Source organism: Anoplopoma fimbria, chromosome 18 (genome assembly GCF_027596085.1).
Source record: "Anoplopoma fimbria isolate UVic2021 breed Golden Eagle Sablefish chromosome 18, Afim_UVic_2022, whole genome shotgun sequence".
NCBI lineage: Eukaryota > Metazoa > Chordata > Actinopteri > Perciformes > Anoplopomatidae > Anoplopoma > Anoplopoma fimbria.
In genome coordinates, this window is record NC_072466.1 from 21512152 (window position 1) to 21538047 (window position 25896).

The window sequence follows — 25896 nt, forward strand, 5'->3', positions numbered from 1 at the left end:
TGTTTTCTTTTCTTGTAAGAAACCATTCCTTCCTTTTAAAGATAGGGATGTTTGTTTAGCTTTTCATTAGGCGAGGATCATCTTCATTGTTAGTTTGTGTAGTCAGAAACATTTTTGATGACTTGTCATACAAATTCAGACTTCCTCGGTCCGGCATATTTTGGTATCCAAGTCCATCGCTTCCTTCAGGGTCATGAGCCCAACTTTCCAAGCACATCCTCAGTTTCAGGCTCAGATGCTATGCTAGAGATCCCTTTTAACTCAAAGGGGTTAATTTCAATGACTGTACAGCTTCTTATAAAAACATAGAAGAAATGACAGTGCTTCCGTTGTTAAATATACCCTAATACAGTCACAAGTTGCAACAGCTGTCGTAATGCTCCCCGGGATTCATCCGGTATGCATCTTACTTAAAGTCATAAAAAAACATGTTCTTGATTTAAAAAGTCATTTTAGTTCAACATTACATTCTTGCCGTTTTGTATGCCAACAGACAAACGTGAGGACTTGAGCAATTTTTCCTCGAAAGGCTCTCGATAGCATGTGTAAGTGCTTTTATTTTTCTAGTTTGAAATATTTAGTTGTCAACACTTCCCTGTGTTTCAGACAAAGAGGCTGGGGGAGAAATTTGAGCCATTGTTGTTGGGTGAACTAGGTCCCTGTGACCCGGGGTCGTTACTCTAAATTGGCTTAAAGTCCCTCCTCTCCTCATCTGTCCATATTTAAACTCCCTCTGTGGCTACCACTCTCTTCATCTTCGCCCTATCGACGCACACCTTGGTAATTGGTGATGTGGACCATATGTTGGGTTTGAATGGCCTTCTGTTCTGTGGAGCCATTTGACATAACCAAGGACGTATCATAACCTTGTTATTAGGCTACTTGTACCTTCCTGGACTGGCGTCACAAGCAGGGGGATAAAGTCCCCTAGGTCTCTCACCTCTCTTTCATCCTCTTCATAGCCTCTCCTGCAAGTGCAGAACACTGTCAGTGTTGTCTGTGTGTAAGCGTCACCATTCAGTGACCTCCTCAGACCTTATTAACGGACTGAGGGGACCCAGCAGTGGTGTGACCTTTCAGATGGAGGGTCAGTCTGTTTTGAACCCTTGAGTTTGGCACTTTGGCTGTCGCATCTTATGTTTTTACACAATCAGAAGTAGCACGAGGGGGTGGAGCTAAGTAAGCCTAGGTGATACGGAGAAAAACAAATGTCGCAATCATTTTGACCAAATACCACAATATCGATATTGCAAAGATACTGTATGGTTGACCATTGGTGCTTTCACCAAATGTTAACACAATGAGACTTTTAATAAACAAGAATTAGAAATGGTGATGTAATGAATAAAAGGATGAAGGAAAATTATAGAACAGCTAGAATAGTCTAGTAAGTCTGTAATCCTTTTACTGTAATGCCACCTTTAAAACCAGTAAACAGAACTCTTATGCCATATTACGATATTACAAAATCTAAAGCAATCTCTAGTCTAATATCACGATATCGATATAATATCTATATACTGCTAAGCCCTAAAGCTAAGTAAAACCGTATGCTGAAGATATTTTTTTTTAGTCGACCAAAATGTTACAGTTAAGTTCGGTGAACTGAAGACACACTGAAAGGGTTAAAGTTTTAAGACAAAAACAAATACAACTCCCAGACTGGACAACCCTGCTTGTCAATCACAAGGTAGCCCCGCCCTTAAGCATACCCTGCTTTATTTTCCTCTTCCATCACTTGTTTTGCAGGCTACTGTATGGAGCTGGAAAGCTTTGAATGGCTTGTTTCCAAAAGGATATTCATTCAAAATGAGCAATAAATATTTTGTCCTAAAAAGGTACAAATGCATCATTGAAGTCTTATTTTCTACATTCTTGCTACAGTGCTGCTGATCCTTAACTCCAGCGGAATCATTTTTTTCCCAGTCCAGTCTTGGTCCTTATTGTGGTTATTACATATCCTGAAAAACTTTGTGTCTCTTTCTAGATGAATGTGTCTCTGTGAGGAGTTTGACAGTCTGAACGCATGAACAGATGCAGAGCATGGTCCTTTTTCATCCTACAGGTAAGACATGACACTGGGTCTACACTTTTCTCACACACACATTACTGTGTGTTCTCCTCTTTAAATATAACATAATTTACATCATGCATATAGTCATGATTGACACTTGCATTGAGCTACTGGGCATTGACGACTGCTTTTTGTGACCCATCCTTTGACCTTAGCAGTAGATTACATTGTCATCATAAAGGTGTAACTCCAGGTTTAATGAGGGCCTCTAATTTGTTAAATATTAGATTTTACTATGAGATTCTAGCAACACTTTCTATGACGCCTATGACTATAATGCATTAAAAAAATGCTTATAATGTGTTATAATCGGCAAATTGCACTATATAATAATAACCCTTTAAAATATACATGATGATTTATAGCGATAATGAATTATAAAATCAGGTATCATTATACTTCAGAATTGCAGCTACCTAACTGACTTTGTTTTGCAAGGATCAAAGTGATTTATAATTTCCGACATACATTATAATCTTTTTTATAACTCATAATAATCACTGTTAAAATGCATCATTATGTGATTATAAGTTACTTTAAGTGCTCATTGTTTGCTTTAAGTTAAGTAAAAAAGTATTCTCAAATCTCTGCAACAACAGCTCGCTTTCCTTAAATCAAACAATTAGCACTTTGAGTAACTTATAATCATATTATAACGCATGAGAATAGTGATTATAACGCATGAGAATAGTGATTATAACGCATGAGAATAGTGATTATAATGCATGAGAATAGTGATTATAACGCATGAGAATATAACTCATGAGAATAGTGATTATAATGCATGAGAATAGTGATTATAACGCATGAGAATAGTGATTATAATGCATGAGAATAGTGATTATAACGCATGAGAATAGTGATTATAATGCATGAGAATAGTGATTATAACGCATGAGAATAGTGATTATAATGCATGATAACAGGGTTATCATTTATTACCACTAGGAATTGCAATACACTATTATTCTTGCAAAAATGTTTATTTATTCTGATTCTTGACATTATAATCATTACAAAATGCTTCATGAGTTATGATTATTGTAATAAAGCATTATGAATATCTAAGAGAGCTTCTAACTATAATTATACAGTGCGTTTATGAGTGTGTTTATAATGCATTATAGACATGGGTGTCATAGAAAGTGTTATCAAGCCCCCCCACCCCCCAGACACACTCATCAGATCGTGATTTTGGTCTCTGTAGAGCATTAATGACGAAGCCAACATAAATCCTCCCCCTTGGCTCTGCACTGTACCGAATAACTAATGGGACTGAGGTCACTGTGCCTTAATCAGAGGCCCTTGATCACAAGCAGCCTAATAAGGAAAACATGTAAGGGGGAGTTAGGAACCGTGCAGTGAAGCAGCCGTCCCTCGTCCTCCCTCCCTCCCTCCCCCGCGCCTCTGTCTGGCGAGTCCAGACAAGCCTCCGGTAAAAGGTGAAGATGTTTGTTCTCCAGCTCGCTACAACTGGGTCAGTGAGCGAGGGTAAAGGTGTTTACACAGGGCTCGCAGCTCCCAGTGACCTCGCACACCTCTACGATGGCTTCATATTCCAGGAAGAAGGAGCTCCAAGCTCGTAAAACATGCATCTATCTCGCAGCCAACGTTTTGGGACGTTTACACGCTAATCTGGGGTCAATGATTGGGTTGTTTTAGACTCATAGCACGCTTGTTGGATGATGTGAAGGTGTGCGACTGTTTCTCAAATTTTACCCACCAAGACAAATAGTATCAACAGTCCAGGGCGAGCTGCGTTCGCCACCTCCCAACACATGACTTCATGTTGGAGAATAAATCTGAACTCTAAAAGCAGCGGTGCAGCCTGGCATACACACACACACACACACACACACACACACATTTCTCTCTCGCACTCACTCAGTCTGTCTCTCCGGTTCGCTGTGACCTGACCTGCTGAAAGGCTTTCGGGGCCGCGTCAGTCAGCTCAACAACTCTCTCTGTTCAGAGCCTCAGTGGGTTCCAGTTGGACGCCAGTCTGTCCTCCCTCCTCATTCCTACACATTGGCTGCCTTGTCATGTTAACATGCAGGGAAAACATGCACACCGGTGTGTGTGTGTGTGTGTGTGTGTGTGTACGTGTGTGTGTGTGTACGTGTGTGTGTGCAGCTAAGCATAGAATAGATGCATTCAGTTTATGTTTGTGGTTTTGTTTCCGTTTCTGCACCTTGTCATGCGTGCACGTGTAAAGTCTTAATGTGTGCGTGCCTGCTTTCATTTATAATGTGTGTGTGTGTGTGTGTGTGTGTGTGTGTGTGTGTGTGTGTGTGTGTGTGTGTGTGTGTGTGTGTGTGTGTGTGTGTGTGTGTGTGTGTGTGTGTGTGTGTGTGTGTGTGTGTGTGTGTGTGTGTGTGTAATCATGGGTGCGTTTGGAGAACAGCTAGAAAGGAGCAGCTGTGGCTGCTTTGTAACACGGACAGCGTCTGTTGTTGATTCTGCTGGGCTGCGAGCCTTCAGCGCTGCCCGGCTTCTCTTTGGACTCTCCCTTTTTAATGGACTTCACAACCTTTTTGAAAAGCGTTCTGGAGACCCGGAGGAAGTTTAACACTGACCTCAGTCTGGGGCCAACTCCGTTTAAGCCAGGTCATAAAGACAAAAATCTGCAAATAATAATGGTTAATTATTATATTTTTTTGGGGCTGTGTTACAACTCTTCGTACATTTTCAAACAACTTTTCCTCTGCATGTGTTCTCCCCTTCGACTGTCATCATTTCCTACAGGAAATTGTGGTCATAATCAAGTAGACCAAAATTACAGGGAATAAAGTGGCGGTTGTAACAGGGAAGTAATTTGAGGTAGTTGTCACAAGAGCTAAAAAATAAATGTGATCAAAAAATTCTACCATTAGTTGAATTATTAACTAAACTCAAAGCAAGGTTAAATGCTCCTCATGTGTCCGTGACCAGCCATTCCTTTTTTTTGGTTGCTATTTTTTTGTGTATCGTCAATGCTGAGTGTTGGCTACAATGCATTACAGTAAGAGTGAAATCTTTGATTAGTTTTATTTGAGTTTAAAATGTTTTTACAGTAGGTCCCTCACCCAAAACACTTTGATGCTATTGACTCTCTACTGAACTAACATTAAAGCTAGGGTTGGTAATCTTGAGAAACAAGCAAGAGTTCGCTAGATTTTTAAGTCAGCAACACTGACAGCCCGTCCCTTTAGGCCCCCCTAAAGCCACTCCCCCAAAATCATAATTGTGAATGTAAACAATGAACATGGTTATTAGTACTCACAGCTATCAGATAGCAGCTTGTGAAATACTTCATTAACGAGCAACAAGTGAGCATGCAGAATATGCTGATGTAGGTAGACATGCAGGCAGCCCGTCCAATCATTACACTTTATCAGAGCATTTGACTCATGATAGCTATCAGGATGTTAAAATAATTTTAACTTTAACTTTAAAGGGTGAGTCTTGCTGGTTTAAAACTACATTTGAACTGAGACAGTGTGCAGTGTTCTGGCATGTGATGAGCCCCAAAACTCATGGATGGTTACTCACACTGGATTTCCAGAATTGTATTTAATTTATCACTTGATAACTGAAGCAACACAACCCCCACCAAACTCAAACTCCCGCTTTACGTGAGTGTTAAGTTTTATGTTAAATAAACAACAACCAAAAAATCAAATGAAAAGCCCAGTCTAGCATTATCCCATTAAAAAGATAAAACAATCCAAACGTTGATTTTAAGCTGATGTTATCAGTTTTCCCCTGATTGTGACTGATAAAGTGGCTTGAATTTATTTTTTACGAACTCGTTCAAACAATCATTCTCAGATGGATTCGTTCAATAGTGGAACAACGGACTGAGCAAATAGACACAACACATGCCAAACTACTGAGTGAAAAACCAAAAGAAGGTGGCGAGAGTGAAATAAAAACAGAACAAAAGCATTCATGAAGGATTTTGTGATTGATCCCAGTGTTCCTTAGCTCATGGACTCAAACAAGTCTGCCAGTAACCAGCAGAGTGATCCTCCCTCCCTGCTCTCCTCTAGCAGCTGTGTTGACTGTCTACTGCATGGGAACCCCTGATTACTAGGCAGATTGTACAGTTGAGCTGTGCCTGGCAGCCAGCTCATGGCACACACACACACACACACACACACACACACACACACACACACACACACACACACACACACACACACACCCTCACACACACACACACACACACACACACCCTCTTAACTTTGATCGTGGAGAGTTGTAAATGAGTGCTGCTCCGTCATCCAAGGCCTCAGGTTATCCACCGGGCTTTATTAGCCTAATGAGTGGCTTTCTGAGATGTTTATCTCTACTACAGTGCGTCTGTCTGAAGTCGCCTCCGGCAGCCGTTTCATGTCCAACAACCTCATGTTGGCAGACAATCGCACATCTTTCTTTGTTTTTTTTCTCGCCTCATTAGAAGCGTCAGCTGCGACGGCTCTATGATGTCTTCATTAAAGTTTATGATTTGTTGATTTCTAATAATCTGTTGCTTTTCTTGATGTGATAGGGATGCGTGAGGGAAAACGCCGCTCCTCGACCTAACAAGACACAGGTGTAGTGAAATGACCTCAGTGCACAAGCTCAGTTGGAGGCGGCTCTCCAGCCGGAATATGATTTTACTTGAAGTGTGTCCATAATTAGATTTATGATCAACCTTCCTCGGTGTACCGAAACCACATATTAATATCAAGGGACAGTAAATGTGATGAATAACCGTCATTGTTGAAACATTTTGTGTATCATGAATAGAGTCCAGCTTTGTGATAAATTACAGATGCTTTTCTAAATTTCAGACTTGGTTTTCCAAATATTTGGAACTTGTTTAAATTGATTGTAAGCATATAAGAACTATTAGCCAACATATTTTCCCAATTATGTCAGTGAATCTATGGCCAATTCATCTTATTCTTTGCATTGATGATGTCTCCCGCATCGTGTCGCTTATGTTTTGGAGCAGAAGTGAGATTACTTTGCTTAGTGTCGCCATCTTTATCGTCCTTTACGTTTTTAAGCTTCAAGAAAGCTGTTAGTAAATTCAAAAAATGGAACCATTTAGATGCCCCAAAATGTGATCAGTTTTTCCAAATAAAGCCTATTTAGAATATTACGGTTCCAAATAGACATCTTTGGAGCTGTTAGGATAAAGGGGATACATGTACAAAAAGCAGGTGTCAAATTAAATCAAGATCCAGCAATCTCGGCAATAGCTAGAAAGCTAATCAACTAGCTATCCATCTAGCAGACAGACAGTCAGACAAGTTGATTTAATTCACTCTCTAGATTCACTAATAGTTAATATTTTTCTCTCTCTCTGTGCTGACCTTTGTCTACCCTTCTGGCAGTTGGAGTATATTCTAAAATACTGTCGAACGAATATAATTGCGTTTACACCTAAAGTAAATAAAAAATAGACAAGGCAGCATGAGGTCAACACCTTATTTAGCTGATATAATAAATGCCAAAATAAGCATATTTCTGCCTCGTCAACGTCGAGCCTTCAAATGTGAAAAATAATGGAGCACAGTTTGGGTCTGGGCAGTGGAGGGCTGACCATGGCTAAGTTTTTCCCAATCACAAACTCTGATAACTGTTACAATATTACAAGCATATCTGAGCACTTCCTGCATGTTGTATAATAAAAAATAAAAAATCAATCCATGTGGTTTGACTTCAGAGGTTATAGGGAAAAATATACAGTATGCTCATTGAATGGAAGTTTAATAAAGCGGATGGAATCATCAGCGTCTCCATTACAGATGCTCACCTAATCATTGTGTTCTTGGATATTGGACTCATTACAGATTGAGTGTCCAGCCAAATTGTTAATCTGCACAATAATGATTATATAATCCACATTATAGCAGACTCTCTTTTTTGTTTCTTTACTATCTTAGCATCTATTACATGGATTCACATGAAATGTTGTCATTCATGGTCTCAAGATGATTAATCATACTGACTTAGTTCATCACCCTGACCGCAAATGTTGTCATTTGTAGCATTTTAACGTGCTGTCGTTAGCATTTAGCTCAAAAACACTGCCGTGCAACCTTCTTTTCATCGACCAAGATGTGACCACCTGTCCAATGCAACCCTGTTAGAAGATTTTCTTTATATTAAGAGTTCAGGATATCTGGTCAAAAAGAAGTTAACAAGCCAAAGAATCTCATCAAACATTCTAATCCAACATTTAATAGTTGACGTTACATTGCAATACTTGCAGTGAGGTTAAATACCCAGACGTACAATTAAAAAAAATCTGAATTGAGGGGTAAAAGATGAGAGTTAAAACAATGAATCCATCAGCATTCGAGGATTTGGAAACCTTTGTGTTAACTGAGTAATATTTTCAGGCATTTTTTCAAGCATAAAGGCTCATGTTCACTTGTTCCAGCTTTTAAAATGTGCACATTTAATTATTTGCTTCGTCATATATGACAGTAGAGCAAATGTCTTGGAGGAAATGTCTGTGAAAGAGTAACTGACAAACCACCTGAGGTCACACTGATAGTAAAACCCTAACAGGGTCTCTATTTGGCGTAGTATCGGTCTTCTAGTCTCATAGATCCACAGTTTGTATTTTTACCAGTCTCATGTATAATTCACGCCAAGAGTGATTTGCTTTGAAATCACCTCCAGCTCTCTGTTCATTCTGTAGCCTTTCCAGACAGGAAACAGAACTTCCAACCAGGGAGGAGGAGAGGAAATGCTAAATGAAGGCAAGGCACGGACGCACGGCTTCAGATCAACGCAAATCTGAGCTCTGTTTGTTGTTGGAGCTGCTGAGGTTTTGTTAAAGATTTTACCGGCTTTGATCACAGTCGTAGGAAGTCCAATCTATACATCTGTGTTTGACACCAAGCTGACCCACTGTACATGTATGGGCTAGTGTGTACATGGGAGATTATTTTTTCAGTAACAGTATCCTAACACGTGGATTTTTATATTTGATTTTTGGATTTCCTCACTGACTTTCCATAGAGGTCTTTAATGGAGTTAAATGTTAAGGACTTACTCATGGTCTTTCTCACTGGGTTTCCCACAAACCACTACCGGCAGCGAGTCTTTTTTTTTTTTCTTCTTCCATTTGTAAAGAAGTGTAACTAAACAAATATTGTTGCTTTGACATAGACGATTTCAATTTGGCCGCCCCTGGAAAAGCCCTGTTTTGTTCTGTCTTCGGAAAAAATGCCTATTGGGTTCCTTTTGTGAAGAAGTGGGCGAGGGGGAGAAGAAGCCCGGAGGGACATGTGTATTCATAACACCAGTGCCTCTTTTCTTTTAGTCGGCATTGTCTGGCATTGTTGATCCTCCTTTCTCTATTGTCTTGTGAGTTCCGCTGGTGGTCTGTCATGTAAACAGCTCTCAAAGGGGAACCTTCTCCACTCTCCTTTTCAAAGCGTTTTGTTTTTTTCCCTTGTCCGTCTCTTTCTGTGGTTGTCTTCTTGACCGTCTGTCTGTCTCTTGTCCCCCATCCCCTCTCATTCAGACTCTCCAACTCAATAAGACACACACAAACTGCTCTAACCATTACCGGCATGGCTCCCAGTGCCAAAGCCTCGTAGCGTATTGGGGTTTTAGGTGCCAGTGGGGAAGGAAGGACCCTGCTGGCTTGCCAGCGTCTCTGACCCCTCCATCACAATGGGTCCCTCTCCCCTCCCACTCAATTTCCCTGCCAAGCTGGGAAGAGTAAATATTTATCATCCCCCGCAACAATGGCCTGCTAGGAGGAGAAAGAGACTTTGACCGGAGCTCATGCGAGCCCCGTAGGCAAGGCTGGCGTCAGCCGGGGCCTAAAGATGGGTTGCAGGAAGATTAAGATGGAGCAGTACGTTCTCTAAATCAGTGGTTATGTCACATAGTAAAGGACTGCACTGTGTTCGGACACTTAAAGTAATGCGTAATCCAAGACTGGGTGAGTTGGTTTGTTTACACATAAAACTGGAAATCTACTCTTGGTATAGCAAATGCAAACCCCTTAAAAAACAAAGTTTGTTGGGACTAAGGATTACGTTACACTTTTGATGACTTCAAATTATACTTAGTATTTAAACTCTCTCTATTTTTCACCACTCTACTGGTGTGGCTCCAGGGACTGATGTATAGTGGTTTGATGTATTGGATGGATTGACATCAAGGATTCATGGATCATTTATTCCAGTGGTAGCCCATCTGTAACACAGCAAGCACATGACAAACAAATCAAAACAAAAACAATAGTACATCCCTGTAGTGCATGTTATGAATTTGCATCATATGGAATGTAAATGGCAGCAACACAAATAATTTACTGGGCAGATAATATGGCTGACATCTTAACATTAAAAATAAACATGAGAAAATAAATAAATAAATTGAAATTTGATTCAGGCATTCATGGCCTCCTGAGGATACATTGGTACATTTGGTGAACGCAAACATATACACTGCGTAACAGTTTACCAGAGGGAACTGAAATACACTCAGAGCATTTTGCTAAAAGTAAACTCAATAAAATATCTTACTGTAGGCTACACAACAGTTTAACAGACAGTAAGATACTGCTCTTGGTCAGTAGGATCCTGGTAGGTGATTCTCTGCTTGGCACAAATCTATTCAAAACTGTCCCAAATTGGCTTTTTTTTATTGTTCATTTTTTTTTTGCAGTTTTATTTGTCAAATTGGTATCATGACACCCCTAATCTCTATAAAAACCTTTAGGCAGCAGTGTTGAAGCATCTTTGCTGCATCTGAAGGGAGATGAAGCAGAAATTCCTTGAATATAATTCAGCACCGAATGTCATGTTGTATACAATCATGGAAACACCTGTTTTAATGACCAACGCAGAGCATATTACAAGCAGGTGCTTTCACACATGTTCAGTTAAAGGCATAATTAGGCAGTTAAACATCCCTCTTGGTCAATTTTAGAAATGCTGGATTGACTCAGTTGCTAAATATTTTGGCTGTTGTGACTCAAAGAACATATTGCCCTTAATCTTCTGGTGTTGCAGTGGGACCAAAGGTTAAGGGGATCTATAAACACACATTTTTCTTTTCTTTGCTAATGAGAATGCACAGCCTGTGAATTTATAGTATTTACAAAGGCAGAATCAAATCAAGGACATCAGCTTGATGACACTCTCTGCCTCGCCATAGGCCTGATAATTGGAGATGAGTTTTGGCTGAGATCCATAATGAGACCTGAATGTCAGATATGGTGTAAAATGGCAGGGGGTGAAGGGTTAGAAGAAATATGTATGTCAGTGAGACTCTTGACTTTTACTCTGGTTATAACTATATTTGCTAGAAACATGTTATTTCATGTTTTTTCTTTGTTTTAATTTTTTTTCGCATTTCAGACATAGTTATACACTCATGGAAAGCCACCAGCATCAACCAAATGAATAGGCTAGATCCATGAGGAACTTTGTGCTTTTCTTAATAATTGTGTACTTTTTGTGGAATGTAACTAAGTACATCTACGGTCCTAAGTACAATTTTCTTTTACCTTACTTGAGTATATACATTTAATGCAACTTTATACTTTAACTCCATTACATCTCAGAGGGAATACTTTTACTTCACTCCATTTATTTTACAATACTAGTTACTAGTTAGGTTACTTTGCAGATTCAGATTCTTAATACAAAATATAAATCAACTAACAAACTATGATGTATTATTAAGTAGTATATAATATAATTAAGTAAAATTGAGCTCCACCTTTACCAGCTGCAACATTATAGTGATGAAGAAACGAATGCATATAATGCATTATAATCCCTAACTGCAAAGATTTGAGTACTGTGGTGTGTGTGCTATGTATATATATATGTATATATATATAATATATATAGTGATTTTTTCAAGCCATTTGCTAAAATCGAAAAAAGAAATGTAGAAATTTTTGCAAATTTATTAGAAAACTGAAATATCACATGGTCATAAGTATTTGCTCAGTATTGAGTAGAAGCATAGTACAGCCATGATGGGAATGATGCAACAAGTTTCTCTCACCTGGATTTGGGGATCCTCTGCCATTCTTCCTTGCAGATCCTCTCCAGTTCTGTCAGGTTGGATGGTGAATGTTGGTGGACAGCCATTTTCAGGTCTCTCCAGAGATGCTCAATTGGGTTTAGGTCAGGGCTCAAGATTTCCGAAGCCACTCCTTTGTTATTTTAGCTGTGTGCTTCGGGTCATTGTCTTGTTGGAAGGTGAAGGAGTACTCATCTTTCCTTCAATTGCAACCAGTCGTCCTGTCCCTGCAGCTGAAAAACACCCCCATAGCATGATGCTGCCACCACCATGTTTCACTGTTGGGATTGTATTGGGCATGATGAGTGCTTAGAATTAACGCCAAAAAGTTCAATCTTGGTCTCATGTGTGGGCTTTATGGCCACTCTGCCATAAAGCCCCGACTGGTGGAGGGCTGCAGTGATAGTTGACTTTGTGGAACTTTCTCCCATCTCCCTACTGCATCTCTGGAGCTCAGCCACAGTGATCTTTGGGTTCTTCTTTATAGGCTCTTTTCTCCCACGATTGCTCAGTTTGGCTGGACGGCCAGGTCTAGGAAGAGTTCTGGTCATCCCATACTTCTTCCATTTAAGGATTATGGAGGCCACTGTGCTCTTAGGAACCTTGAGTGCTGCAGAAATTATTTGTAACCTTGGCCAGATCTGTGCCATTTTCCTAATGCAGATAAAATATAGCATGTGAGTCCATTAGCTCCTTGGGCAGTTCCTTGCGTCATGATTCTCATTTGTTCTGACATGCACTGTGAGCTGTAAGGTCTTATATAGACAGGTGTGTGCCTTTTTCCTAATCAAGTCCAATCAGTTTAATTTTAGACTCCAATGAAATGAACCATCTCAAGGAGGATCAGAAGAAATGGACAGCATGTGAGTTAAATATGAGTGTCACAGCAAAGGGTCTGAATATGAGTGATATTTCAAAAATTCAAGATGGGTTGCTTGTTGCGAAAAAAAAGAACTTTTTCGATTTTAGCAAATGGCTGCAATGAAACAAAGAGTGAAAAATTTAAAGGGGTCTGAATACTTTCCGTACCCACTGTATATATATATATATATATATATATACACCACAGTACTCAAATCTTTGCAGTTAGGGATTATAATGAAACAGAAAACTGGCTTCTTATACTATTATCATTATTGCTAGTTACTACATATCTCCTTTTAATGGTACATCAATGAACCAGTTTATTAATTAATTACAAATTTAAAGATAACCACGATTTAAGGGATGCACAAATAAGTGAAAATTAACATTTATTCTGCAAAGCTGAGGGCTCAGCTCTAAAGGGAATTTGTTTTTGCATGGAAAGTTGATATACAACGTGTAATTGAAGCAGTAACATAGAAGAAGCTAGATTGTAAAATTAAAAATGTGCAATTTATTTTCATTTTCATTTTGAATTTGGCATGTTTCCAATGCCAATGACTCACTAGACTGGAGTTGTTTTCATTTCAGATCGCAAGTTGTGGTTAAAGAGATGAGACAAGAAATAATTAAGACAATGGAATCTAAAACATAAAAAAATGCAAGATCCAACTCCTCCAAAATCTAAAGCATGATAATACAACAAGAAGAAGTGCCCTAAATCAAAAGATGAACAGAGAGATTAGTCTACACTATATGTGGTGTATGAATGACAAGCTGGTCTCAAAATAAGTAATTCGTTTCATAGTAAAATCTTGTTCCTTTAATCTATTTCTATTTCTGTAATGAAGGCTACCTGAACGTTCCTACAGGTACTGACCTGGTGTTTTCTCTTATTGTTCTTCATTGAATCAGTGCATAATAAATCAGGCCAAAACATATGAGAACCATTCTTCTTCACTGACTGCAATTTAGCATGAACGGAAGACTGCAATTACCAAATGCATTAGTTTAATGTTGGCACATTGTGAATGAAATCAAAGCTGTGCAGTGTGGGAAACATCAAGAACAACAGTCTTGGCAGATGGTTGAGCATTCAGAGATCAGATTTCGAGGATGTACTTCTTTCTTGGTACATGGCTTTCCCCGTCGTATCCCTGTTGATTTATTTGCAACCGATAAACAGAAGTGACCATATTTGGAATGCGGAGGAATGGCGTAGAGATGCCATATACGACTCTGGTAGGGGCAGTAACCTGTCAATCATAGTAAGCCCGCCCTAAAGCATCCCCTGCTTTATGGTCTATTTGACTCTAAATGGACCATAATTTACTAAATGAACATCATGCTGTATTGAAGAAGACTTGAAACTAGAGATTGAGACCATAAACTCCTGTTTACAATGGCTACTGAGGGAATAAACCAAGAGTAAATAAATCAAGAGAGAAGTTTCTCATAGACTTCTATACAATCTGACTTATTTTTGCAACCAGAGGAGTCGCCCCCTGCTGGTCAGTAGAGATAATGCAGGTTTTAGGAAACTTCAGCATTGGCTTCACTCAGCAGAACAGGAAGTTGCTGCCTTGAACTACACTTGCAAAGATGCGCCATATTTTTCTCGCAGGCCAATCAGAACACCCGGGAGGGCTATTAAAGAGACAGACGCTAAAACGGATCGTCTCAGACAGAGTGTGAATACGGGGCTATTCAGAGAGCGAGTATAAGAAAAATAATGGATCATTTTGAACATAATAGCATTTTAACATGTTCTTGTGGAAACTCGAAATACTAGTATGAACCCGAAAATGAACACGATATGTCTTCAGATCAATCCCAAAGCTACAGATATCATTGTTGTACCTCTGGTCCTCCCATTATGTTTCCTTATGGGGGAGGCCCTTTGACCCAGAACATGATGTAATTCCAATAGCCTGTCACTAATAATTTCCCCCTCATTTTAATGACTCTGAAATGAGTGCCAGACCGAGACTGGGCCCGTCATTTCCAGGGTGTGGAGTTTTTACCCCCCCCGTCTGCTTTTATAGCAATTTTACACTGTTTATAAATATTTATGACCATATACAGACGGCTAATAAAGTCAGCATTGGCGAAAGAAACTGGACAGCTTTCCTCTTATTTTCATTTTTCGAGCATTACTGTTCCCTCCGCCGCCCCGCTTCCCGCTGCCAAAAGAGCTGTACCCGCCATTTAAGTCATAATAATAACAAGTTGTTTTCTCACATAAGAAAGAGAGGAAAAAATTGCAAACAGACCCGTCGGTCCGATGACTATGCGCACACATGCCCTCATGTGCCAGCGTTCATGTCTGCTCTACAAGTGGTGACATGGTTGAGGGATGGGATGAGGACGGGATCACACATCTGTACACGCCCGCACATTTTCACACAACCTCACCCGCCTACACTGTGTCTCCAACACACACACACACACCTGTACACACACAGACACCTGTAGGCCCTTTCTTCCCCTCTTGGTACTGTATCGGTTTTCCGTTTGATGTGGAGGTTTGTTTTTGGTTGTTGAGGCTCAGTGGCCGCGGCGGAGTCAGATGTTGTGTGAGGCGGATGAGCTGTCAGGACGAGAACGGAGGCACCTTTATTGTTGCAGCGTGTTTACTGTTAAAGATGTCATCTTTGATGATCAGAAAGATCTCAGCTTTAGGAATGAGAAAACAGCCATTTTCGCGTTCTCTCATGTTGTCCGTCTCTTCTTTTCCTCCTGAGCACATATGCATGCGTGCACATTTCCTGCACAGGATCAGAGCTGTGTGTGTGTGTGTGTGTGTGTGTGTGTGTGTGTGTGTGTGTGTGTGTGTGTGTGTGTGTGTGTGTGTGTGTGTGTGTGTGTGTGTGTGTGTGTGTGTGTGTGTGTGTGTGTGTGTGTGTGTGTGTGTGTGTGTCAGGAGTACTTATATGGGATTATTTCTATGGGTCCATTTGTCAAAGCGCACATTCATCATGGAGCCCACTGGTGTCAGACCTGCTGCTTTCCCACCACATCTCTATTACGCTCCGCTGCTACTCGCTTTGACACTCAACACCTGACCTGACACACACAGTTAGTCACACACAGACACGCGCTTTTGCACAAAAAAGGCAAATCGTACACACACACACATTTGCACCCATAGCTAGCTTTCCAGTGCGTGAGACCGAGCCTCAAAAGATGAATGGATTGGGAGAAATGACCCCGAGTGAGAGACAGTTCACAGTCCTCCCCTGAAAGTCTACATGAATTCTCCACATTCATGTTTTAAGCATTTCCTCTTCTTTCCCATGCTTCAGCAAACTGCCTCAGCACTCTAGATGCGTTGCAGGCCTGTATTGCATTCAGTCCCTGCAGTGTGTTTCAGTAATGAGACTTGATTCCAGCATGTGTTTTTTTTTTTCACCATTTCCGCATTATGCTTAAATGATCATGAACCAGAACCATGAACTCCGAGCGTCCTTTAGGCTGCTCCTCAACCAGACTGACGGGAACTCAAGCTCTGTTGACAGCAAGCATCTGCTCTGTTGAAGTGCCCTTGAGCAACAAGTTGTCCTTGCAGAACTGTCACTTCTCACCTGCTTGTGAAATGATTCTGTTGCATATCCGTCTCTTTTAGGCTGCTATCGTCTAGAGCTGTTCAGGTTGAATGTTTTTTCAGTTTTAGGGGCATTACCATAGAAGTGGACTTAATCATTGTGACTTCCCCCATTGGTTTGTGGACTGCTGTTTCGAAGCCTCAAGTTTGGCAATTTCGCCGTCGCCATCTTGGATTATGGCCGCTGCCATGTTTTTTTGCAGCCAATGAACGGAAGTTACCATATTTGGAGTGCAGAGGAGTGACGTAGAGACGCCGTATACGGCTCTAGTTGCGGCCATAAACTAAATGGACCATAATTTACCAAATGAACATCATGCTGTATTGAAGAAGACTTGTGTTTACAATGTTTACTGAAGGAATAAATTAAGAGAGAAGTAGCATCATTTTCTCATAGACTTCTATGTAATCTCACTTCTTTTTGCAACCAGAGGAGTTGCCCCCTGATGGTCAGTAGAGAGAATGCAAGTTTTAAGACACTTCCGCATTGGCTTCACTCTGCAGAACCGAAGGTTCCCACCTGGGCATTACTCATCTGCATTATTTGAAAAGAGAAAAAGATGGTGATGGTTTAAGACCCTAAAGAGACACAGTGTATTTATACAAAGATATGTGATGGCCAATAACAAAGGGAAGTGGGAAGTTGTCTTCCAGTAGATGAGGAAAAGTAATGAGACCAGGTCTGCAACTGTATTTTGGTGCGGTTGGTAAAATGTTTTCCCGAGCCAAAGGTGAAGTTCTCAGGTTGTTTGTTTTTTGACCCATGAAAAACCTAAATATATTTAATGCAGGGTTCCAATGCATCCTGGAGAACATGCAAACAACTTTTACAGTCATGGAAAATGGGAAAAATAAATAAAATGTCCTGGAAAATCTTGTGTTGTCCTAAAAAAATGATTTAAACATTTTTCTTTTTTCCTATAGCAGAGAATGAACTACTAAGCTCCAGATCTGCCATCTGAAAGGGCTAAATTATGTTCAGGATCATATTGATATTCAAATGGTAGTTTATGGACCGCAGTATATTGAATGGGCTGTTATGATGTGGAAATGCTGTCACAAAACATGTATTTGACCAAAACTCAAGAATTCTTATGCTAATTATGACAATTTCACACAAAGGCACAAACCTTTTCTCGGCAAACTGCGCAATAGTAGTCTTGAGATTGGCCTACATCCTCCAATGCCACCCAACTAAACTGTTTCCATGATATATGGTAATAAAAAATGCTTGCATGCGCTTCAGCTCATAATCTTTTACCACCTGCCATGTTCTAGCGAGTTCTCGATCGATACTACATGTTCAACTGTCAACAGAGATGAGAGGGACGTGAGATGGATCACTCCTTTGCTACTTCTAACTTCTGCTCCTGAAAAAATAACGTGTTTCATTATTTTATTTTTACTACTTCCAGATCAGGCAGGTGAGTAGCTAGATTTATTAGCCTGAAGTGACATTTTACTTAATCCGGGCAATCTTGCAATCCTTATTATTGACACCTGCTTTTTGCCTTAATTGAATTAAAGGAATAATTTTGCATCAAAATTGCCTCTTAAACGTTCCACCACTCTGGTTTACCGATCTGCCACTAGGGAAACAAAGGAGAGAAGAAGAAAGACACTTTCATGTTGTCAAACATGTCATGTGTTTTGTGTTCAGGGTGTGTGCGCGTTTTATTTGTTACAGTTTCCTTTGTTCATCCGTGCTGCACAGTTTATCTCTGCCGTTCGTTCAGTGTTTCCTTTTGTCCTGTAATTAATGTAACCAGCGTTCTGTTTTATCTCGCTATCTTAACTCGTGGAATATTAGGCGAGAGAGAAAACTCCAGTCGCAAAGTGTGAGACGGAGGGAGAGGAGGCTATGAGAGAGGTGAAATGCCCGTTCGTATTGGACGTTCGAGTGTGTGTGTTTGTGGAGGGGAGAGCAGCTGCAGAGGCCCCGGTTCCAGTCTTGCTGGCGCACAGCTCTCCACAGGGAGCGGGAAGGGCTCCAAGTGCCCTGGGCTCGACTCTAACCGGCCCCAGAACCAGACAACACACACACACACACACACACACACTCTCACACTCACACTCACACTCATACACATGCATACATACCCCACTTAACATGCATACATGCCTCCAACCTGTAGCGCCCTGTCACTTACTTGTTTTCTGCCTTACTTCCTCTTTACTTAAGTATTTCTGGCCCACTGTATCATTTTTAGTTCAATTCAGCAACCTTTCTTGCCGTGGATTAGCATCCACGAAGAATAGGCTAAAGGGGGAACAATTTAGCTGAGCAACAGAGTAGATGGTGTATAATCTATTTTACGTGCACATAGTTCAGCTATCTGGAGCCAGAAAGTCTTTTTAGTCTTTTTAGCTCCCTCCTACCCAGCTCTCTACCCCAGAGGGCCCTTCAAGAGCCCACTTGTCCTTCAGTGAGATGACACACAGGATGAAGTCACTCCATTTGCCTTGGCACTGGCATTTTTGTTTCAGCCACTGTAGTGACGTGCCAAGGGCTGTGTTCTCACAGCAGGGCATCGTGCCCAGTGCTCTCTCAGAGGGACAAGGCCATAAAAACTCAAAGTGTCCTCTGTGTAGCACGACACATTGCAGGGTAGGACAAAGTGTGTCGAACTCAAGCGGGGCAGGAAACATTTTTCATGTTGTCTGTCATCCGCAGGGGCTAAGTACTTTGAACAATTCATCTACAGTTTATTGGCATTTAAACAGAATAGGGTATGGTTGGCTAAATGATGGCTAATTGGTGGTAGTTGTAATACTGGCTCTAGTTGCATTTGTTGATCCTGTTCCAAGTTGGTAAATAATGTGATTTATTCAAACAAATTTCTTATTGAACCTTCTTCTTCTTTTTTAATTAAATGTAATAGTACAAAACATTCAGATACCCATTTAGATTAATGCAAAAATGTTGTATTTTATAGTTCTGATGCCCTGTTGCCTGAAATAAGCAAATCTGCTAACGTCAGAAGAAAAATGTGAAAGTCTTGTATGAAATGTATGAAATTAGGTACTTCAAACTTAAACGTGTTTTATGCAGGCGTTATGCTGTCCGGTCATGTATCTGTCCATCCGTCTGGTCCATTCTCATGAACGCAATATGTGAGCAAGACCTGGAGGAAATTTCTTCAGCTTTAGCCCAAACATCCGCCTGAACCCAAGGATGAGTCGCTGTGACCTTACAAGACACATTTTTGGACATAAATCAAGAATGAATTTGCTAATAATGACAATTTCAAACAAAAGTCTAACTGGATAAAATTAAGGAGTGAAGGCACTTTTGACAGACATGGATGTAAACTGCAACACGACTGTTTGTCCAAGGAATACCACACACCATCTACGGTTTTCAATCAACCCAGAACTTGGCAAGGCCAATGCTGACTTTTTTAAAGAATGCTTAAGCCCTGTAGTTCGAAGTCACTGAGCAACTACTTCCTCACCCAGCCATGCTACACTGTACTGCAGTCCAACCGTCAAGTGCAGCTTGATCCAAGAAGCCACGATGGAGCCAGTTCTCTGTAAAGATGTAGACATCAGACATCCAGGAGAATGCTTCGGTAATAGTGAAGCCTTAGAACCAAGCTGGGTTAGCTTAGCTTCCGGGCTCAGTGGTAGAACGGGTCGTCCTTCAATCAGAGGATCGGTGGTTTGAACAGCTAATTCCATGTCCATGTGTCCTTGGGCAAGACACTTAACCCTGAATTGCTCCCATGGACTGTGCCATCCTTGTATGAATGGGTATGATTGTTAGGTAGTTCTGATGGGCAGGTGGCACTTGCATGCTAGCCCCTGCCATCAGTGTGTGAATGAGGGAATGATGAAATGTAGTGTTAAAGCGCTTTGAGTGGTCGGAAGACTAGAATAGTGCTACAAGTATATTTACTATCCCGCTTTTGGTGGCGTTTGGTCCGGACAGCCTGGCTCGCTGGTTGGAAGTTGTCTTTGCGAGTGATCGTCTCAAGGTCCGATACGAGTACCTGTACTTCTTAAGAGGTTAGCGTAGGTTGAGCCCCAATGTGATAAAACAATAATAAGCATCTCTGATATACACATAGTTATTTAGATATATTTAAAAGTCAGAGATTAAGGTGTTAGATATTTGATTCATTTTGACTTTTTTTCCCTAAAGGTTTTAAAGCTTGTCAGATCTAAAAGCAGATTCATTACTGGAGTCAGTTTCAATAAAATGATACTTAACTGGAACACTAGATAGATGGCTTGTTGTAACTTTATACCTTAACCTCAAGGGTCGGAACGCCGACAGTCCCTGAGATATTGCTAGGCATTCCCTGAGCTTACAACCAACATATATTGCATGCTGGTTATTTTCTAATGTTTGTTTTAATAAAAGAAGCTAACAGCAGCCCTGAAATGGTTAGAGGAATTCTTTTGGTACTTACAGTAGAAACAACTTCGTATAGAGCAAGCAAAAACCAGTCGTTTGTGGGGGTTGCAGCTGGGGTGAATGAGATACCAAGAGCCACAGAACAGACTCATGAATGTCTTTTGTGGTGAGCTTGTGTGATATTCTGATGGTTGGACACAAACAACACTATGTACTGTTGGAATAGCTCTACAGTGGATAAGATCTAAACACTTGATGGAAAACAGTCCCACACAAAAACAGCGGAAGAGAGCATGTGATGAACGTCCTGCGGAGTGAAGTTTAGCCCGTATATTAAGCTCATCTGTCCGCGATAAGATCGGCAACATGGAGCTCCTCAGAGCAGATGATGACTGAGATGGGGAAGGCGCTTTGTAGTGGCCTGGAAGTCAAGGAGAAGTTTCTCCTCTAGCCTCGTCTGCATTCCAGCTGCTGACTGTGGTGACACTTCAGCGACACTTCAGCTTCCATATTTCTTTTATGTCCGGAGTTTGCGTTTGGAGAAAGAAAGAGTGTTTTTTATCTCTTCTCCCACGTCTCCTTCCCTTCATCTGTCCCTCTTTCTCACAGCTTGTTCCCTTAAACCCTCCTTTGTTTCGTCCTTCCCCACATCTCAACTTCTATCTCAGTATTTCTGACTGCCAAAAGGTTTATGACAGCAGGATGTGATCTCACACCTCCTCCAACATTTTCAACCACGCACACAAAAAAAAGCATTTTTCCCTTTTTCTTCTCCATGGCCATCTAGTCCCCCACCGTCGGAGGCCCCCGGAGGCCACCGGAGAAATCTGACACACAGATGCGATCTTTCAACTTTTATCAGTTTTTCTTCGGAGACATTTCTGCTCCAGATTCAGAACTGTCAGACATTATGTGAGCCAGACTTTTATTTACTGCCTCAAAATGCCTTTGCATTTTTTCTTGAACCCACCCAAAAGAATCTGTTTCAGTGAACACAGTACTTAGAATATTTACACCGTTTTATCTTGCCGTCAGAGAGTTCTTTGCCACTTGGAACTGAACTGAAAGGGAAACAGTAAAGATAATTTTAAAATATCGCACACTTAAACTGATACCATTGCGGCACTTTACTTTCCATTCACTTACTATGAAGAAGTACCTCATACAACCCCACTTCTTAACTTTTAAAGTATCCCTTTAACAGATGTTGCATTAAATTTAATGTGATGCAATCAAGCTCAATTTAGTTAAAATGTCAGTAAATTGGAACGTTTTTTATGATGTCTTAAAATGTAATCTTGTAAATAATAGTTTTTGCCAAGAAAACTTCATACTAAATACAGTTTTTGAAGGAGATGTATATAAAATAGATATTCGAGACGGAACTTTGACCTGTTTAGCTTTCTAACACTAGCTCTCAGTGTTTATGGTTTTGTTTTTTACGGTGGTATCAAATTGGGTATCAAGAATCAAGGAATTTCACTGGTATTAATATCGACTACTACACTTTTGGTATTGTGACATCCCTAGTAGGATTAAGTGGCATCTAGCGGCTAAACTGTACACCCCTCATCCCTCCCTTTCTAAGCATGGCAGAGAACTGACGGTGGCCTTAAGGCAGATGAAGATAAAAACATAAAAGGCTCTCTAGAGCCAGTGTTTAGTGTGTCCGTTCTGGGCTACTGTACACAAATGGCCGTATAATATGATGGGCTCCGAGGAAGAGAACACACTTCCTGAAAGATTCATTCTAAGCTAATTAAAACACAATGATTCTTAGTTTCAAGTGATTACAAACTAATTAAAACATAATGATGAATGCTATATTCCATTTCCGCCACGCTGGTCCTTTAAGTCAGTTATCAAGATGAAATTACAAACATTCTCTGGTTCCTGCTCCTCAAATGTGAAGACTCGCATATTAAAAAAAATAAATGTTATACTGATTTTTAGTATCATTTTAGTCATTGGTTGGACAAAACAAGCAATTAGGAGTTTTATAGATTTAACGATTAATGGATTAGTTGCAGTAACAAAATTACAGTTAGTTGGCCCTTATCATAATGAAATTGATCACCGTGCCATCTGTGACCCAAAAATTCTGAATGCTAGCAACATTTGGGTGTTACATAATGTATATAATGTTAGTGTTTGTTAGATTAGCAACAGCTTTTTGTGACCATGCATCCTTGCATATACTACTGTTAACATAAAGAAGTGTTTGTTGAGTAGGGGCAGGAGGGGGGGTGGTGTCGAGTGTAAGAAATGCTTCTGGTTTTTTGTATGTTTGTGCAGATCCTCAAAGGCTGTTCCCGTCCTTATGAGCAAACGCTAACTTTGGTTCCCCTCAAAGAGGAACTCCATTCCATTAATTCACACACACAAACATCTGTCCACCAAATTCCTCTTAAACAGCCCTTTTGTGCGAGTCGTCGGTCTCTCTGTCCTCTCTGCACATCCGTCCATCTGCCTCTTATCCTCCCTGTCCTTGTGACTTTCCCTCTTTCCGTCCTGCATAACTTTCCCGTGCGCCCTGATTGTGTCCGAGATCAAACCAGGGCTGTTCAAACAAATTAAGATCTCTTTTCTCCCTCTTTGCCGACGCTCCTCGTTTGCCGGACTCTTCCTTTGCTCCCCCTCCCCCCCCTCTCCTCTACTTGATAAGAACCCTGCGTTTGCATACCACCACTCTCCCTTCTTTACTTTCTCCTCTCTTGGTCCATCCCTCCCCACCCCTCGCCCTCTGAAAGACAACAGATAGACGAGTTGTGATTGAAGTGTGTCTTTTCCCAGAGTAGGAAGTTGCTCGGACACTTGAAAAAAAATGGAAGGTGGAGAGCAGGGGGAAGAAAGACCGGGTCGATCTTTTTTGAAGAACGACAAAGGCTGCTCCAAAGCCCCTAACGCCATGTGAAATCCTAAAGAAAACCAGCCGTAATTAGAAGGCTTCCCTTTGTGCCAAAAGTGTGCATGTTTTAATGTGCTAAAGCAACAGCAGTGAAACAACAGGCCTCTGTTTCTAATTTTTAAACATGGTCTTGTTCCTTTGCCAAATACTTGCAGCTGGCCAATACTGATTCCGCATGCAAATCAAAAACCTTCACTTTGGTGTTTGGCTCATATTAAAAAAACTAATATATAAATAATGCAGATTCTAAAGGCAGATTTTACAATCAAAGATGGTGATCGACGTTTCATGACGAAAACCTTTTCCCCCGAGCCAGAGAGGAGAATTTTGCAGTAAAGACTATGTAAGTGCTCAAGAGATTCATGGTGCCAAGATGATGAATCTCAATGGGGTTTTTCTTGCTCCATTAGGTTCACATTATTTATTTGCATACGCCTATTGGATGGATTACCATGACATTTGGCACACTAACATTTCACTAGAACTGTCAAAATGTAATATTACCACCAAATTTCACCCATTCTTTGTCTTGTTTTGGAGATCAGCCACAGAAAAAAATTATTTATATTTATTTATTTATATCAGGTCAGATTTTTTAATACCTCTAGTACTTTTTTTCTCTCGATTAAAAACTAATGATTTTCCCATCAGCCTGAGCTACACTTTGTGTTTTTGCACTGTTGGCAAATGTTAGCATTTTGACGCGCTCAACTAATGGTGAGCATGGTTAACATTATACATGCTAAACATCACTATGTTGGCATTGTAATTGTGAGCCGGTTAGCATGCTCACGTTAGCATTTAGCTCAGCAGTGCAGAGCTGCTAGCTCTATAACAAGTCCTTTTGATTTGTATGTTATCCCGACAATTTATCTTGCCATCGCTTGATAATAAAAAAGACGCCCGAGTACCGAGTAATACAATTATTTACTGTGCAGACGTGAAGTGTGTTTGTGAAATCAGCTTGTCACTTGCACAACAGTTAGTCGTTTTGGTTAGCTGTGATCACAATATTTTTGTCAGAGAGGGGAAGTGAGAAATGATTCTGATTAAAAGGGTCTCCTTTTCATTTAATCAGATCATTTCGGCTCTGTCAGGTCTTTGCTGTGTGTGTAAACTGGCGATGTAGTGACGTATAATGGACGGTGTTTTGGCTACGCTTTGTTTCATTCTCTCAAATTATTTTCAAATCACAGCACGTTTAAATCCTTTCATCATCCTCAAATCTACAAGTATCCTCGCCTTTGGGTTTTGCACCTGCTGAGCATTGTGAATCAAACATGTGGCTGTGATGTCATTTGCACCTTGGAGCTGCCAGTCAACACCTTGGAGAAGAATGTTGACTAGGAGTGCAGCTCTGCCAATCGCTTATAGTCAGAGCCAACGTCTCTCACTCTTTTTTCCCTTGCTCTTGTGTCTGTCATTTTCTTTAATCTCTGTGTTGTGTGTGTGTGAAAGGAAAATGATAAGAAACAGACAGAAAGGTCATCTGGATGCAGCATGTCTCTGCTCAAACACAACAACATGGCTGCTACGTTCACTTGTTCGGCGCTCCGGATCTGCAGAGGGAATAGTTTGGTTACACAAGTCATCGGTTTGGTTGCAGGAATCGCTACGTCACCATTTTTCCAAAGCACCAGCTATTTATGAACGTATGAGTTTTGTTGTGCCACGCTGTTTGACTGGGCACTAAGAGAGGGATCAAAATCACTGGTAAAAGAACAGAAAACACTTAATTCCGACCTGGACAGACTGGCAAAGTCACACCTTAAAATGGCACAGCCAGATGATTTAGAGAGTAACTGCACATTTTAAAGAAACATCATCCACACTAAGCTGCAGATGCGCCTACGGTTGCTGCTTTGCTTGGAAACATTGCAACAACCAACAAATTAAAACATGTGCACATGTGTGAAACATATGGTTCCTCATGAGTGCTGAATCAAGCGTTCCACCTATGATTCATCAGATTTACAGAATACAGCAGAGCGGCAGGAATTAAATTGGAACTAACAACGCAGAAACACGGCCTGTGTGAGCAGCAT

General features: G+C 40.6%; 1 protein-coding gene across 1 annotated transcript in view; it reads left to right on the top strand.

Moving 5' to 3' along the window:
* The window catches only part of disp1 (dispatched homolog 1 (Drosophila)), a 91353-nt gene that overhangs the window by 27515 nt on the left and 37942 nt on the right, over positions 1 to 25896 (top strand). The window contains 1 exon segment of the mRNA XM_054618872.1: positions 1988 to 2065. The gene's annotated coding sequence lies outside the window, so the exon portion shown is untranslated.